The sequence below is a fragment of the Panthera onca genome, chromosome B4 (assembly GCF_046562875.1).
Source record: "Panthera onca isolate mPanOnc1 chromosome B4, mPanOnc1 haplotype 2, whole genome shotgun sequence".
Lineage (NCBI taxonomy): Eukaryota > Metazoa > Chordata > Mammalia > Carnivora > Felidae > Panthera > Panthera onca.
Window position 1 is genome coordinate 24,019,076 of NC_138345.1, and position 16,208 is coordinate 24,035,283.

A 16,208-nucleotide genomic window follows, 5' to 3' on the forward strand; every position below is an offset into this window, starting at 1 on the left:
ATTCCTCCAGCTCTAGTGATTTTCTCAGTTATCTTCATACACCTTCAGGCATCACAGAGTTCACACAGGTAGGCAGGTGCACACTTGGAGGAAGTAGATTATCAGTTAAATAAGTCAGCATGTACTTATTTAACTTCAGAGGTATTTGGTGTAGATCAGTGTTTTCCTCCTCAAAGAGATTTTCAACCCTATGCCATGTCATATGCTACTGTGCACTCATTTTTCTGTTACCCTAGCATACCTTCATCACACAGTAGACATTCAGTAACTGCTTATTAATTGGCCAGAAAGCTGTTTAATTTCCTCCTTGAATTACAGTGGAACAAACTATAGTGACCAGAGGAGTGAAAATTTGGAAGTATGGTTTTTATAAAAACAAAAAAATGTAACATTACATTCTTTATTTTTTTTTAACTTTATTTATTTTGAGAGAGAGAGCACAAGATAGGGAGGAAACAGAGAAAGAGGGAGAGAGAGAGAATCCCAAGCAGGCTCCACACTGTCAGCGCAGAGCCCAGCGTGGGGCTTGAACTCACGAACCATGAGATCGTGACCTGAGCCAAAATCAAGAGTCAACGGTTTAACCGACTGAGCCACCCAGGCGCCCCACATTACATTCTTTAAATGTTCACAGATTTGTGTATATTATCTGATTTTAAACTCCTCCAGTCAGAAAGAAAAAAAGTTCTTATAATATATAGAAGACCTGTCTCCTTAGACCAACAGGATAACCAACCCCCGAATTTGGCACCTTGCAGTCCAAGCAGCTGCCGTCTCCTGTGGAGGCAGATTTAGCTGATGCGCTCTTAGTTTAGGTTCAGCAGGCCACCCCTACAGTACCGACCTTCATGGCAAACCATGCCCCGCCCCATGAAAAATTTCACTTGGGAAAACAAAATCAAGCTCATTTACAAATAACTCCATCATTAAAATAAGGCTAAGAGTCATCTGAAATTTTAATTCTCTCACAATTCTCACAAATCCATAGGCACCTTCAACTATTTGCTACACCGAACTCTGTTGTAAGAACTCAGAAAGCCGTAGGTAGATTATATAAAGTAGGCGGGGAAACTTCTTACCTATTCTAAAGAAAGCCCTAGAAAACATGGATAGTCCAGGAAGATAATTAAGTTTTTCAAATTAATTCTAACAAGCTCTAACCTTACTCTGCAAGGTTTCTTTTTCTGGGAGACGTATCTTTTTAATGTGCACAAGTGTCGAGGTAAAATAATGTCCAAATGAAAACTGAGCATCTAGTTATGAAGTTTAAAAATAAAATAAGGTAAGCACATGAACTACTTATTTTATATCTTTGTTTTGATAACAGTTGTAATAAATTGAAACTGATATGAGCTAATTGTACCTGCATTTTTGTTGAGAGAAATGTAGTGTAGGATATGTGTAACTGGAGCATGGCCGTTGGGTCGTAGATCCTAATAAATGCTGTTGTATTCATAAGTATACAATGACATTGCATTATTACTCCCTGAATAGTGTGGTGGGGGGGGGATGTTTTTCTTCTCAATTATGGTACACCTGGCGATTTGTTTTGACCACTGTGAAGAGAAGAAAAAAGATTAATTCTAGGACAAATAGATTCGGGTAACACAAAAGCATATTCTCTTTCTCTCCTTTTACAAAGAAGCTATGACTATCCAACAGGCTGTAATTTTTTAATGGGTTGCAAGGTTAACAAATAAGAATGCTATTGTAATTCCCATGCTTCATCTACGTAATATCAACAGAAAATTCAACACTAGATCAAAGCTGCCCCTTGCCATGCACACAAACAGTGGATATAATACAAATGCTTTTATGTTGCTTTCAGAGTAAATGTCAGGGGGGACAAAACTTACAATTTTCCATTTATTTCTAAATTTTTATGGCATTTAGATCCATGCAATAATGCTTTATATTTTCAGTTACTATGATGTAGGTTTGATCTGCTTTATTTTTAAGGACTGCCTGTCATCTTGCCATTTAATGCTGGCTCCTAGAAATGCATTTTGCAAACTATCCAAGAATAGATGTCCACCTGCATCTATAAACATGCTTGCATTCATGTGAAAGCCAGGTAGTTCAAATAATGCTGGGTTATATATTTTATAGTATTATTTTTTTTTGTTAAGAGTAGAAGGTAAAGAGATTTCAAAAGTTGAATTGCTTCCCACCTAACACTTATCTACCTGAATTCATTTGCTATTCCTCTTTCTTCATAAGAAGTAATACCAACTCTCCAGGTCTCTTAAAAAAACTCAGTATATAAAATTAAATGATATTATTTACAATCTTACAATTCAGCGAGAATCATTTATTTTCAGTATTTAACTACATATTAAACACTAATCATATTAAACAGTTTATCTTACATAAGTTTACGCTCTGAAGTGTGGATTTTTGATGAGTTAACTGAATTAGTTCAGACAAAATACTTGACCTAGAAGCCTTCAATGGAAACAGCTACACTTTTCTACACTCAAATTATTTCTCCTCATTCCATACTTTGTACCTATTCTAAACTAGGAAGAACATGGAGCTAACATGGAAGCAGGAGAGTAATGAACGATGTAATCCCCCCCAACTTCCCATTAAAGTTTTGATTAAAATGCACACAAAAAGACCAATAATGGCAGCACTAGAAACTGAGTTTTTTCTTTACATATTTTGACACCATATTACTTAGCTACTTGAGATCAATTCACAGAGAAATTATATAGCATAGTTAATACAGTAGTGTAATCAACAAGGTAAGTTCATGTATAATATATTTATAATTTCATATCCTATAGAGAAAATAACTTTTTTCAAGTATCTAATGTATTTTAAATTTTTAAATTTTTTTAAAAATGTTTTTAGTGTTTATTTACTTTTGAGAGAGAGAGCACACAAGTGAGCAGGGGAGGGGCAGAGAGAGAGGGAGACTCAGAATCTGAAACAGGCTCCAGGTTCCAAGCTGTCAGCACAGAGCCCAATGCAGGGCTCGAACTCACAAACTGTGAGATCATGACCTGAGCCAAAGGAAGACGCTTAACCGACTGAGCCACCCAGGCACCCCTAAAACTTTTTTCTTATAACTAGACATACTGGCCAGTCCACAAACTCCCCTAAATCATAATTGAACCAGATTATACTTTCTGACCATAATGCAATTGAGATAGAATTGAAAACCACAGATCAGCAAATTAAAAATCAATAAGATAATCTGAAGTAAAGAAATTATAATTAGAACTATAAATTATTTTGAATTAATAAAAATGAAAATAGTCACATATAAAAATGATGAATGGGAGGCAGCCAGGCCTATACTCATAGGAAAATTCAAATCATTACATGTTTTCATTATTAATTGAGAGAAAATAATGAAAAAAGAATGTAAGTTGAGAAATTTTTAAGGAAAATTAGATGTTCTTCAACACCAGGAAAAAACAAACAAAAAAAATAATAATTACAATAAGACAAAATACACCAAATATCTAAATGAAACTAGGATAATGTTTTTTTGAAAATAAAACAACAAAATAAATTCCTAATTAATTACTTAAAAAAGAATCCACCAAAAAACTTAGAAATAAGAGATTACAACAAATACAGTTGATAATACTAAAATCTTATACTCAATGCAATCAATTTCACAAACACAATCTGGGTCTGAAACATAAATTTTGAAAAAGAAATTAGCCAATATGATGATATGTCTATAAAGGAAAAGTTGACAAGAACCTGAGTATTTTACACAATTGCATTTAAAGTTCTTGGACAGATAATTCCCATAATATGCAATCTGTTTAAGAAACAAAGAATAATATAGAAAGTTACCTATTTTATGAAGGTCATGTACCCTGAAACCAAAGTCTGACAAATAACATTTAAGGAAGGAAGGGAGCGCGTGGCAGCGGGGCCGGGGGGGGGGGGGGGGGGGGGAGAGGAAAAGAGGGAATTTAGCGTTGAGTCAATCTCAGAGATTTAGAGGTAACACTCCTAAATGCAGTACTAACTAACTTAGTGCAGAGGTAACACTCCTAAGTGCAGTACTAACTAACTGAGTACAATATTACATTAAAAGACTCTCCAAATAGAATATATTAATGTAACACAGTATCAAAAGGTCAAAAGAAAAGAGTCATCTAGATAAATTCTGAAACACTTTTCAAAAAAATAATACCTGGTCCTGATGAAAAGCAGAGCTCTTACTAAATTAAAAATAGAAGGAAATTCTTTAATAATATAAAGATATATTTCCTAAGCCAATTGTCAACATCATTGTTAGCTGTAAAACACTGGAAGCAGTTCCATTAGAAAGTGAGATTAAGATAAGTATTCTAGCGACACTTTTTTACATTATTTGGGAATTTCTACATGATGCAACAAGGCAGCAAACAGAAGTTTCTACAAAAGCATAACTATTGAAAACAAAAAGATAAGGTGTAAAGGCATTAGTAGACAACATGAATTTTGATCTTAAAAATGCAAAGAATGAACCAAAATGATTGGTACTAACAATAGAATTCAGCAAGGATATATAGATATGTGGGCATTCTTTCCCATAAAAGTGTATAATGGAAAAAAGAGCTCTCTGGAAATAATGTAAACATGACTTCTAAAATTAATTTCAAGGTTTAAAAAGAAAACCTCATGCAATCTGTATGAGATTTTCTTTAGAACTTAAGAAAATGTCCCTAAAGATCATTGGTAAATTTCAGGAAAAAAGAATAATTAGAAATGAGGACTTTCTCTATTAGATAGAAAAATGAATACTATAGAGCGACAATAATTAAAATCATATGCTTCTGTTATAAAAATCAACTACATATTAATAAGACAGACAGGATACCCCTACAATTGACCCTGGTATCTATAAAAACCTGCCACAAAAACCAAAACAATAAGAAATAGATGAATAATACTTAATTGTTTTCTAATTTGGAGAGAAGAAATAAGATAATCTTACATTATGCTGAACACCCAAATATTTCCCACATATATTAATGATTTCATTGTAAGAAATAAACCAAAAGCAACCAGATGATGGTTTCACAATCTCTTCTTAGGAAGGGATAAAACATAAGAAGTAATAAAAGGAATTACAGAGAAAAGATGTGATAGCTTTGGACTGCGTAAACATTTAAACCTTCCAGAGATTAGAAAGCATTAGAAGTTAACTAAATACAAACTGGATAAAAACCTTAGAACAAATGGAAAAGGGTTAGCATGTGTAATGCACAAAAGGCTCTTACAAATAATTAGGAAAAACGTTAACACCCCCCAATGGAAAATTGGGCACAAGACATTGATTTATTTATAGAAGAACAAATGCAAATGCCACCTAAACCTATAGATGGCTACCCTAGAAATAAAAATACAAATTACAACAAAATTACTATTTTTTACTCCTCAAAATGTCAAGGATGAAAAAACATTTAACAGTGATGAGAATGTGCCAATGTAACTATTCTCAAACACTAATGGTAAGACTGCAGAGTCCAGGTTTCATGTAAAGTGATTTGGCAACATAAAAAAATGGAAATAGTTTGTATCATTGACCCAGTAAACCCACTTATTAGGACTTACAGCCTAAGGAAATAATCAGAACTGAAAAAGAAAAATTTATGTACATGGCAAAAAATAAAATGAGGCCATAAGAAAATTATTAATAAGTAATGACACATTCATAGATGGAATATTGACAGTCCCAAAAATTCATTTCTCAAAGAACAACCTTGGAAAACTGCTAGCTAATCCAACTACGGGATGAAATATTACAGAACTGGAATTTGAACACTGTAAATAATCAGCTTAATCTTCCACCGTGTGAGGTGGTTCATTGACAAGAGCACCTACGTGAAAAGCTCTAGAAAAGCTGAGTGGACTGGCTGAGTAAGCAACTGCCGGTAGAGTGGGCCCTCTCCATCCTTCATTGACTTGGACCTTCAGAGTCCACTTCTGTATAAAATTAGGAATCTGAATAATGTGACCGCAGCCTAGTACAGAGCTTCCACAGCCACGTGCGGTAAGACGAGAGCGTCATCTCCAGGTATGTCATCTTTGTTCCCAGGCTGTCTTGAGTCACTGAAAGCTTGCTTGACATTTCCTCCAGCCATGCTCCTTGCTTCCTTGACATGCTCCAATAAGGAACAATGACATTAAAAATAGTGCATTTCACCTCACCTTCATAGGAACCACCTAATGTGTGTTATAAAGGAGGAGCAGAAGGCAACTAAAGGTTGCCTGTTTAAAATCAGATAATGTCCTTCTATTCTGTTTTCAAAAGGCCAATCTGAGAAAGTGACTACGAACAATGAATAATTTTCTCAAATGTGGCTCTCTTGCGGAAAATTAACATAGGTTTCACCTCAGGCTATATACTTAAGTGTTTTTCAGATGGATTAAGATCAATATGATCTTGAAAAATAACCAAGATGTCATTAGGGGGCCTCCAATGCCCTTCTCCAGGCAAGGAAGTGTATATTTTGGTGTCTGACCATCTCCATAGTCCTGTGGCCAAACACAGGACACATGCTGCCAGTTCAGCATGACAGGTCACCATCCCTAACAAAGAAGGCACTCTCAAGACTCCCTCAGCACCACTGTGTGTACTCTCATTTGCCTCTGTCAGGGCACTCTGGTTTGATGATGGTGCATGAGTATGCAAGATGGCTGGGAGTAAGAACATAACCAACCCGATAACTAGAACAAACTGGTCTTTGAAGACTAGTCCAAGACCTCAGCCCAACAAACATGCCAGCACTACACAGCAGATATGTAGTGATTGTGTCCGGGAGACAAATGGTAATCTAGAGGGCATGTACCTCGGCCCACCTACAAACAGAGCTACTTAATTCTCCTCTGTTTCTCCTGTAGCGTAACTAAAAGAGACACGAGGGACAGGCTGGGGGCAGCACCTTACCTACACCTAGAAGTATAATTTAAAAAGTAAAGGCTCAACTGATGAATGGATAAAGAAATTGTGGTTTATATACACAATGGAGTACTACGTGACAATGAGAAAGAATGAAACTGGCCTTTTGTAGCAACATGGATGGAACTGGAGAGTGTGATGCTAAGTGAAATAAGCCATACAGAGAAAGACAGATACCATATGTTTTCACTCTTACGTGGATCCTGAGAAACTTGACAGAAACCCATGGGGGAGGGGAAGGAAAAAAAAAAAAGAGAGGTTAGAGTGGGAGACAGCCAAAGCATAAGAGACTCTTAAAAACTGAGAACAAACTGAGGGTTGATGGGGGGTGGGAGGGAGAGGAGGGGAGGTGATGGGCATTGAAGAGGGCATCTTTTGGGATGAGCACTGGGTGTTGTATGGAAACCAATTTGACAATAAATTTCATATATTAAAAAAAATAAAAAATAAATAAAAAGTAAAGGCTCGGTTTTAAAGGTTCTAGATATTTGTGCAATATGCCCAAATCAGAGAGTGGCAAAAAGCTTAAAAGCCCATGACCTACAGAACAAGTACAGGTGTAAGTTGCCTCTAGGGCATCAGTGTTTGGTTGGTAGAGAAGAAGGAGCCAAAGGAATGGCTTGAGCAGTCCCATATGGGGACAGGGGCCCATAGCTGCCTATCGAGAAGGTCAGAGGAAGCCTGTGAGTCAGATCCAGTGAATGGTAAGGCATCCCCAAAGTGTTAAGGACAACTCAGAGTAGGAGAAGCGCCTATCTTACAACCCTTCACCTCAGGTAGACTCCAGAGAACACAGATAGACCATAGAGTAAAGCAAGTAGCCAAATGCAGGGTAACCATGAGACATGAAAGTGGCTCCAGGAGCTCAGAGCACGAGCAGTGCAAGGCAGAGAGGAGCAGCATGGAACTGACTGGCACACAAGTTCAAAACCTGTATCCAGTCTCTTCCAGACTGGCTAGACTGGCCAAAGGTCAAATGAGAGGAAAGGCAGAAACAGAAGCTTCTGGAAGGCAAGTTGCAACCCTGACTGTGTGAATCCTGCCCTTAACATTCAGCAATGAATATTCCTCCCTTTTAAGATTTCCTGTAGGTCAACTATATAAATATAAATATAAATATAAATATAAATATAAGTATAAATATATATTGCTTAAAGTTCACAGACTGTCAGCAGTATGTGGAAATTTACAAAAAAAAAAAAAAAAACTAAAAACTTGACTTCTTAAAGCAGAAACTACAATACCATATAAGGGCATTTCTGTTCTGCTAATATCTGATTTAGACATGACACTTACACAAATTATACTCGGAATGTATACTTAAGTAAAATAGTTAATTATAATTAAAATAAGAATAATACTGAGATAGTTTTCTAAAGCAAATATTACCAATGAGTTTTATGCTTTCTTCCAAATGAAAACTGTTAAGCTGTTTGTCCTTTCCTTATTCAAAGAAATGTGCATTCCCCGTGAACTAAAACACCTAAATTATTAACAGAACTATAATACAAATAAATATTTTACCTTCTGGCTATTTAATATAGCAATAACCTTTACAAGCTAATATTTATCATGCACATCACACAAAAGAGTCACAAACCTAATTTTGCTACTGCCAACATTGATATGCTGCTGTTAATTGGGGATTACAAATGTTTATGTCACTTTTGTAATTAAGGGGTTAGAATGACGTTAGCAGACAGTGTTTGTACTCCCCCTAAAAGAACAAAAATTTAGAGGGCAAAATCAGCTTGCCTTTCTGGAATATTTGTATGCTGATAAGCTCATGGGAAGTTTGCTCTTCAAAAATACAAAACATTCTGGAGAAATTTAATTTGAATTCAGTCAGACCCTGTTGAACACACTCATCAATAATTTTCACTTACTGGCTGCCCACTTTGCATGGCAATATCTTAAGTGAGACACCTTTTTAAGAACATTCAGCCCTCTCCTTCAGATTATCCTGGTGAAGGAAAAAAAGTCAGTGAACTAACATTAGAGCAGATACTGCAAGGTATAAGAATTAAACAAAAATTCTGAAAATTCTATTCATTTTGACATTTTTTATCTCGATAATATACACACATCCATGTGCATAGTTATAATTTTACATAAATGAAGTGTAAAAAAACTAAAAGGTGTTTTTTTTCTGTTTCCTTCCCCCTTTTCTCTCTCCCTAGCCCACATTACTTCCCCCTCAAGGGAACCTTTATTATAAAGCATGTATTCTTTCATAGCTTTTGCAGATCTGTATACATGTATTTACACACACATACACATGCATTGTTTTTATATAAATAGGATCATAATAGAAATACTTATACATCTTGCTTTTCTCCAATTCCTTAGCAGGAATCCCTGCACATCAGCCGAAAGAGCTGTAAGTCATTACTGGCAATATAATATTGCATGTGTTGGATAACATGCTTTATATAAGCTTTGCTCTATTGTTAGAGATTCACTTTGTTTCAGCTTTTTGCCACTGTGAGAAATGTTACATCTCTGAAAATGTCCTTGTATGCCCGGATTTTAGTTTTGTGGGTAAGTTCCCAGGTAGGATTCTTGAGTTGAAAGGTATGTTTGGTTCTGATAAACTGCTTTCCCAAAAGGCCCTAACAGTTGACATTTCTTCCAACACTTTGTGAGAACATACTTTTTCTGGCATCTGGTTCAGTACTGTTCTCATTCTTTTTAATCTTTGCTAATGTACCTGAAGTAAAATGATATGTTGTCATTATTTTCATTTCTATTTCCTTGTCTACTAGTACTTACTGTCTTTTTGGATTTGTTCATCCTGTATTTCCTATTTAACTCTTTTGCCCTTTTTTCTGTTGGTCTGTATTTTTGTAGTCATTTTGTAGCACTTTCATGTATTAGAAATACCATCCCTTGATTTCTCATCTGTGTTGTAAATATAGTTTTCCAAATCTATCATGTGTCTTCTGACTTTGTTGCCATATTAATGCTTTTATCTATTTTTCATAGCCAAATATGTCTACTTTTTAATGACTTCTGAATTTTAGTTATGACATTTGTACCCCTGGATTGAAGCCCTCTGGGTTCTCTTTCCAGAGTTTTCTTCACTCCCCTATTTGCACCTGTCTTTAAAGCATCAGGAATTATTTTTCTGAACAGTGTCAATGGTGATCCAGTTAACAAAATTCAATTTCCACTGTGTCTCTAATAAGGTAGAATGAAATCCATCTAACCTCTTAGCATCTCCAAATACCTACCACTTGCAGAACAACCATGGAAGTCAGGAAGACATCAAAACCTAAGTCATGATCTCCACCACCCAAAAACCTATGGCCCCACTATAAAAAAAAAAGAAAAAAAAACCACAGGTAAAAATAGTGATATTTTATGTTTTGCTTAGGGCTGCATAACAGCATTCCACAGACTGGGTGGCTTAAACAACAAATTAGTTTCCTCATAGTTCTGGAGACAAGAAATCCAAGATCAATGTGTTGACAAGGTTGGTTTCTTCTGAGGCCACTCTCATTGGTTTCTGGATGGCTGTCTTCTCCATATCTTACATGGTCTTCCTTCTGTTGTGAGTCTGTGTCCTAATCTCCTCTTGCAAGGACACGGTCATATTGGATTAGGGCCCACCCTTGTCACATCCCTTCAAAGACCTTTTCTCTAAATATAGCCATACTCTGAAGTACTGGGGGTTACGTCTTCAACATATGAATTTTGAGGGGGCATCTCAAATGATCTATACAGCCTGTAAGTACTATTGGTATTCCCTGAGAGGGGGAATCACTGGATGGTAAGTGAGAGCTTCTTGGAAGAGCTAGCACTGGAGACGGGCACTGGAAGCATGCTTCAGATTTCAGTGAGGCTGTGGAAGGCTTTTCTATGAGAAGATTAAAATAAGCAGAGTGACAGCTATGAACATGGTGTGTCACGTTCCAGTGAGGTAAGTCGACCAGAGGAGATAGTTCGTGCTGGGGAGAAGCGGGTGATAAAATCGGAACTGCTGAGATTGTAAGTAATCTGGATTTAGGAGAAGTTTAGCCTTAATCAAAGAAGCCAAAAAAGCATCATAAATTTCTGGGAAATGAAACTTCATAATTAACATGATATTTAAGGAAGAGAAGTCTGGTCTTCATTTGTGAGATGAAGCCTGGAGAACAGATTAAGACTCTGCCACAATTATTAAATGAGAAGCTTAAAAAATGTATCAAAAAAATGACAGAAGTTGATTGATGATGGTCTGTTTATAGGAAAGGAACAAGAGGGATAAGGCAAAGGTGGTATCAGTATTTGCTGGGGTTGGGGGGAGAGCTGCAGAAACAATGGTGCCTGCCAGGCCATTAAGCTTGTGGTATACAGAATCCTAGATGGAGAAGAAAAGTGACCACCGGTTCATTTGAGTCTGAGAGTTTGAGATGGAAGTACTGAATAGGAGATGAGAAATTGGGGCAGGAGCTCTGACAGGGTGAGAACACCCAACATGAGCTGGGTATCAGACAGTCATCAGTATTGAGTACCCTGTGGGAAATTCAAGAAACAAAGAGGGGAGTGATTCAGTCTAGGAGGCAAAGCAATTATTTACTCATCCAGCAAAATTTTCTTAGAGGACCTACCTGTCGAGCACTTCCTCATGTGCCAGGAATACAGTGGTAAATAAGAGAAGGGGTGTCCTCTTCAGAAACCTCATCCTCAGCCATGAAGGCCAGGGATGGTCAATAATGTTAAATAATGAAGAAGTCAGCCATAGAGGGACAGATAAAGGGCCTTTGTATTTGTCAATAGAGTGGTCACCCTTGACTTTCTAGAAGGCAGTTTCAATAGTTTTGGTAGTAGAAATCAGATTGAATGGGGAACATTTGGTGAGACAATGGAGCTAAGAGCAAGACTCTGTTTATTCCCAGAATCTGTTTTGTTTTCCACTCCCCTGGCACTTATTCAGATTCTTTGCCACCTTCAGTTTGATTAATTTCTGTTACAATAGTAATCCTCTGATATTTCAGTTCAGACTCTAAATAACATTAAAGTCAAGTTAAAATGTAGTCACAGATCAGTTTCATGCTTCTAAAAACATAATAACTCCATACTACATTTTTATGTTTTTTGCCGTTCAGACTCAAATGAATAATATAAGTGGATATCACCAATACATTTTAAAATGGTAAGACTTTGCAAGAGCCATGGAAGCTTTTTAATAATCAGGACTGAGAAAGATGATTAGCAAAGAGAACAAAAAAAATAAAAAGACCATCACTTGAAGTGGTGGCAAGAATCCAGCTTTTCCTGTCTTTCCTTGTGCCTGGGACAGTCTAGGACAGGATCAGACAGGGCTCAGATATTTGGATTCCCTCCACCTCCTCTGTCTATTCCTGTGAAGAAGAAGGGAAAAAGAGAACAGAAGGTGATGCAGAAATAATGTGCAGAGTTTGGTTGGAGAATGGTTTCACTCTTCTTGTCTATTACTAATCTCTATTAGCATGGTCTCATTAACAAAGATTTCGTGTTGTTTTGTCTTATTTGAAAGAGAACAGGAACGTCTGGTTGTCATATGTAACATTTCATGTTTCTCTGATTGCTCCATGCATTACACCTCTCTGAAATACTCACAGCTAGCTGATCTGTGTCATCCAGCAATTTCCCATAGATCTTGAAATGAATGAGCTGGATTATGTGAGAATATGAATGCTGTAGGTTCACCTAGTACATTGGGCATGAGACTAGGAAGGTAGACATCTGTGTGAGTCTCTATCCCGGTTAAAACTGATCGGCACTACCAGTCACGGTTGTTAACACATAGTATAGATGTTCATTGATTTGATTCTGTTTGACTTGATTTGGTTAGCATAGTTTGGAGAAATTCAGTTTCTCTGTGTTTCTACATCTAGATTAGGAATCATTCCTGCCCCTGTATTATACGAAATAATGATCTATAACTGCCTTTAAGCCCAGCTAAGAAATGTATGCTCAGGTGTATGTTGAATATAAGTCATTCTCCAATAAGCACCCATACTCTACTCCCACCCTGATTCTGACATATCCATTGAACGGACATTTCTGCACAAGTGCAATCAGGGGATGCAGTGGTCAAAACAGACAGAAATACTTCAGGAGAGGCTCATTAGCTCTATAAATGTGAAGCCAAGTATACAGATCGTCAGAAGCTCTGATGATGTTGCTATGGCTTTGAGAATTTGGCTATACTGACAGAGTAGAAAAAGACAACAAACTTTATTCTTTCTTGGTAAAGGTTTTTAAAGTTAGGTCTGAAGATTCGAATAGTTTGAGGTTCTACATTTATAAGGCAGTCAAGCCTGAAAATGAGCTGTGTTCTTGTTTGGGCGTAACATAGGAGATGGTCCTTGAAGTGGAGAATGTGCAGTGCTTAGACGGATGAGTCACTGTGTAAGGCTGGTGGTTGGGGGAGTCACAGCAAGATTCTGTTGGTATAATGCCCTTTTTTAAAGTTTTTATTTAAATTCCTGTTAGTTACCATACAGCGTACTATTAATTGCAGGTGTACAATATAGTGATTCAACACTTCCATACAGCACCTGGTGCTCATCACAAGTGCACTTCTTAATCCCCATCACCTATTTCACCCCTCCCACCCTCCCCTCTGGTAACCATCAGTTTGTTCTGTATAGTTAAGAATCCATTTCTTGGTTTGCCTTTCTCTCTCTCTCTCTTTTTTCCTTTTATCATTTGTTTTGTTTCTTAAACTCCAATGTAAGTGAAATAATATGGTATTTGTCTTTCTCTGAACGACTTATTTTGCTTAGCACAATACTCTCTAGTTCCACTCATATTATTGCAAATGGCAAGATTTCATTCCTTTTCATGGCTGAGTAGTAGTCAATTAAATCTATATCTATCTATATATAGATATAGATATAGAAAGATATCTTTATCCATTTATCTATCAATGTACACTTGGTTGTTTCCATAATTTGGTTATTGTAAATAATGCTGCTATAAGCATCAGGGGGTGCATGTGTCCCTTTGAATTTGTATTTTTGCATTCTTTCAGTAAATACCCAGTAGTGCAATTGCTGGATGGTAGGGTAGTTCTATTTGTAACTTCCTGAGGGAACGCTATACTGTTTTCCAGAGCAGCTGCACCAGTTTGCATTGTCACCAACAGGGCAAGAAAGTTCTCCTTTCTCTTTTCTCCTTTCTCCACATACTCGTTAACACCTGCTGTTTCTTGTGTTGTTGATTTTAGCCATTCTGATAGGTATGAGGTGATATCTCATTGTAGTTTTGATTTGCATTTCCCTGATGGTAAGTGATGTTGAGCATCTTTTCGTGTGTCTGTTGGCCGTCTGTATGTCTTCTTGGGAAAAATGTCTATTCATGTCTTCTGCCCATTTTTAATTGGATTATTCATTTGTGGGGTGTTGAGTTTTAGGTATATTTTGGATACTAACTCTTTATCAGATATGTCACTTGCAAATATCTTCTCCCATCTTTTTCCCATTGAGTACTCTTTCCTGCTTTGTCAAAGATTAATTGACCCTATAATTCTGGGTTCCATTGATCTATGTGTCTGTTTTTGTGCCAGTACCATACTGTTTTGATTACTACAGCTTTGTAAGATAACTTGAAGTCTATAATTGTGATGCCTCTGACTTTGCTTTTCTTTTTCAAGGTTGCTTTGACTATTCAGGGTCTTTTGTAGTTCCATACAAGTTTTAGGATTCTTTGTTCTAGGTTTGTGAAAAATTCTATTGGTATTTTGATAGAGATTGAATTAAATGTGTAGATTGCTTTCGATAGTAGACATTTTAACAATATTTGTTCTTCTAATCCATGAGCATGGAATGTCTTTCCATTTTTTGTGTGTTCTCCTCAGTTTCTTTCATCACTGTTTTATAATTTTCAGAGTACAAGTCTTTTACCTCTTTGTTTAGGTTTATCCCTAGGTATCTTATTAGTTTTAGTGCAGTGGTAAATGGGATTGATTTCTATTAATTTCTCTTTCTGCTGCTTCATCATTGGTGTATAGAAATGCAACAGATTTCTGTACACTGATTTGTATCCTGAAACTTTACTGAATTTGTTTATCAATTCTAGCATTTTTATGGTGAGTCTTTCAGGTTCACAGAGAGTATCCTGTCATCTGGAAATAGTGAAAGTTTTACTTCTCTTTTGCCAGTTTGGATGCCTTTTGTTTCTTTTTGTTGTCTGGTTGCTGTGGCTAGGACTTGCAGTACTATGTTGAACAGCAGTGGTGAGAATGGACATCCTTGTCTTGTTCCTGATCTTAGAGGAAAAGCTCACTTTTTCCCCATTGAGGATGATATTAGCTGTGGATTTTTTATATGTGACCATTGTTACATTAAGATATGCTCCCTCTAAACCTACTTAGTTGAGAGTTTTTATCATGAATTGATACTGTACTTGGTCAAATGCTCTTTCTGCATCTATTGAAATGATTATATGGTTCTTATACTTGCTTTTATTGATGTGACGTATCACAGCGATTGATTTGTGAATATTGAACCACCCTTACAGCCCAGGAATAAATCCCAGTTGATCGTGGTGAATGATTTTTTTTAATGTATTGTTGGATTCAGTCTGATAGTATTTTGTTGAGGATTTTTACATCTGTGTTCATCAGAGATAATGGACCTGTAGTTCTTTTCATTTGTGATGTCTTTATCTAGTTTGGGTATCAGGGTAATGCTGGCCTCATAGAATGAATTTGGAGGTTTTCCTTCCTTTTCTATTTTTTGGAATAGTTTAAGAAAAATAGGTATTAACTCTTCTTTAAATAATTGGCATAATACTCCTTTTTTTAATTTTTTTTAACGTTTATTTATTTTTGAGACAGAGAGAGACAGAGCATGAACAGGGGAGGGGCAGAGAGAGAGGGAGACACAGAATCTGAAACGGGCTCCAGGCTCTGAGCTGTCAGCACAGAGCCCAACACGGGGCTCGAACTCATGGACCGTGAGATCATGACCTGAGCTGAAGTCGGACACTTAACCAACTGAACCACCCAGCCGCCCCGGCATAATACTCCTTTTTAAAGATTTTTCTGGCAGCTCTGACTCCTCTCCCCTTCATCCTCTGGACTGCTGCACACTATTCCATACTACCAAGGCATGCATTTCTTTTCTTCCCCTTTTTTCCTTTCCCTTACCTCTCAAAGCCCCAGACCACCAGACAATCAGAAGGAACACAGGGTAAGAAATATGATAAGGGTTGGTTGGGGGCGCAAAGGTATTTCCTCTTTCTCCCAGCTTGAGCCCCAGTTGTGTGTAAGTAATTTCTTATTTACCCCAAAGGAAAACTTGCTTGATAATAGTCTTTG

General features: G+C 36.8%; 1 protein-coding gene across 2 annotated transcripts in view; it reads left to right on the forward strand.

Annotated features, from left to right (window-relative positions):
* The window catches only part of MYO3A (myosin IIIA), a 244,074-nt gene that overhangs the window by 214,469 nt on the left and 13,397 nt on the right, over positions 1-16,208 (forward strand). The window lies entirely within an intron of this gene.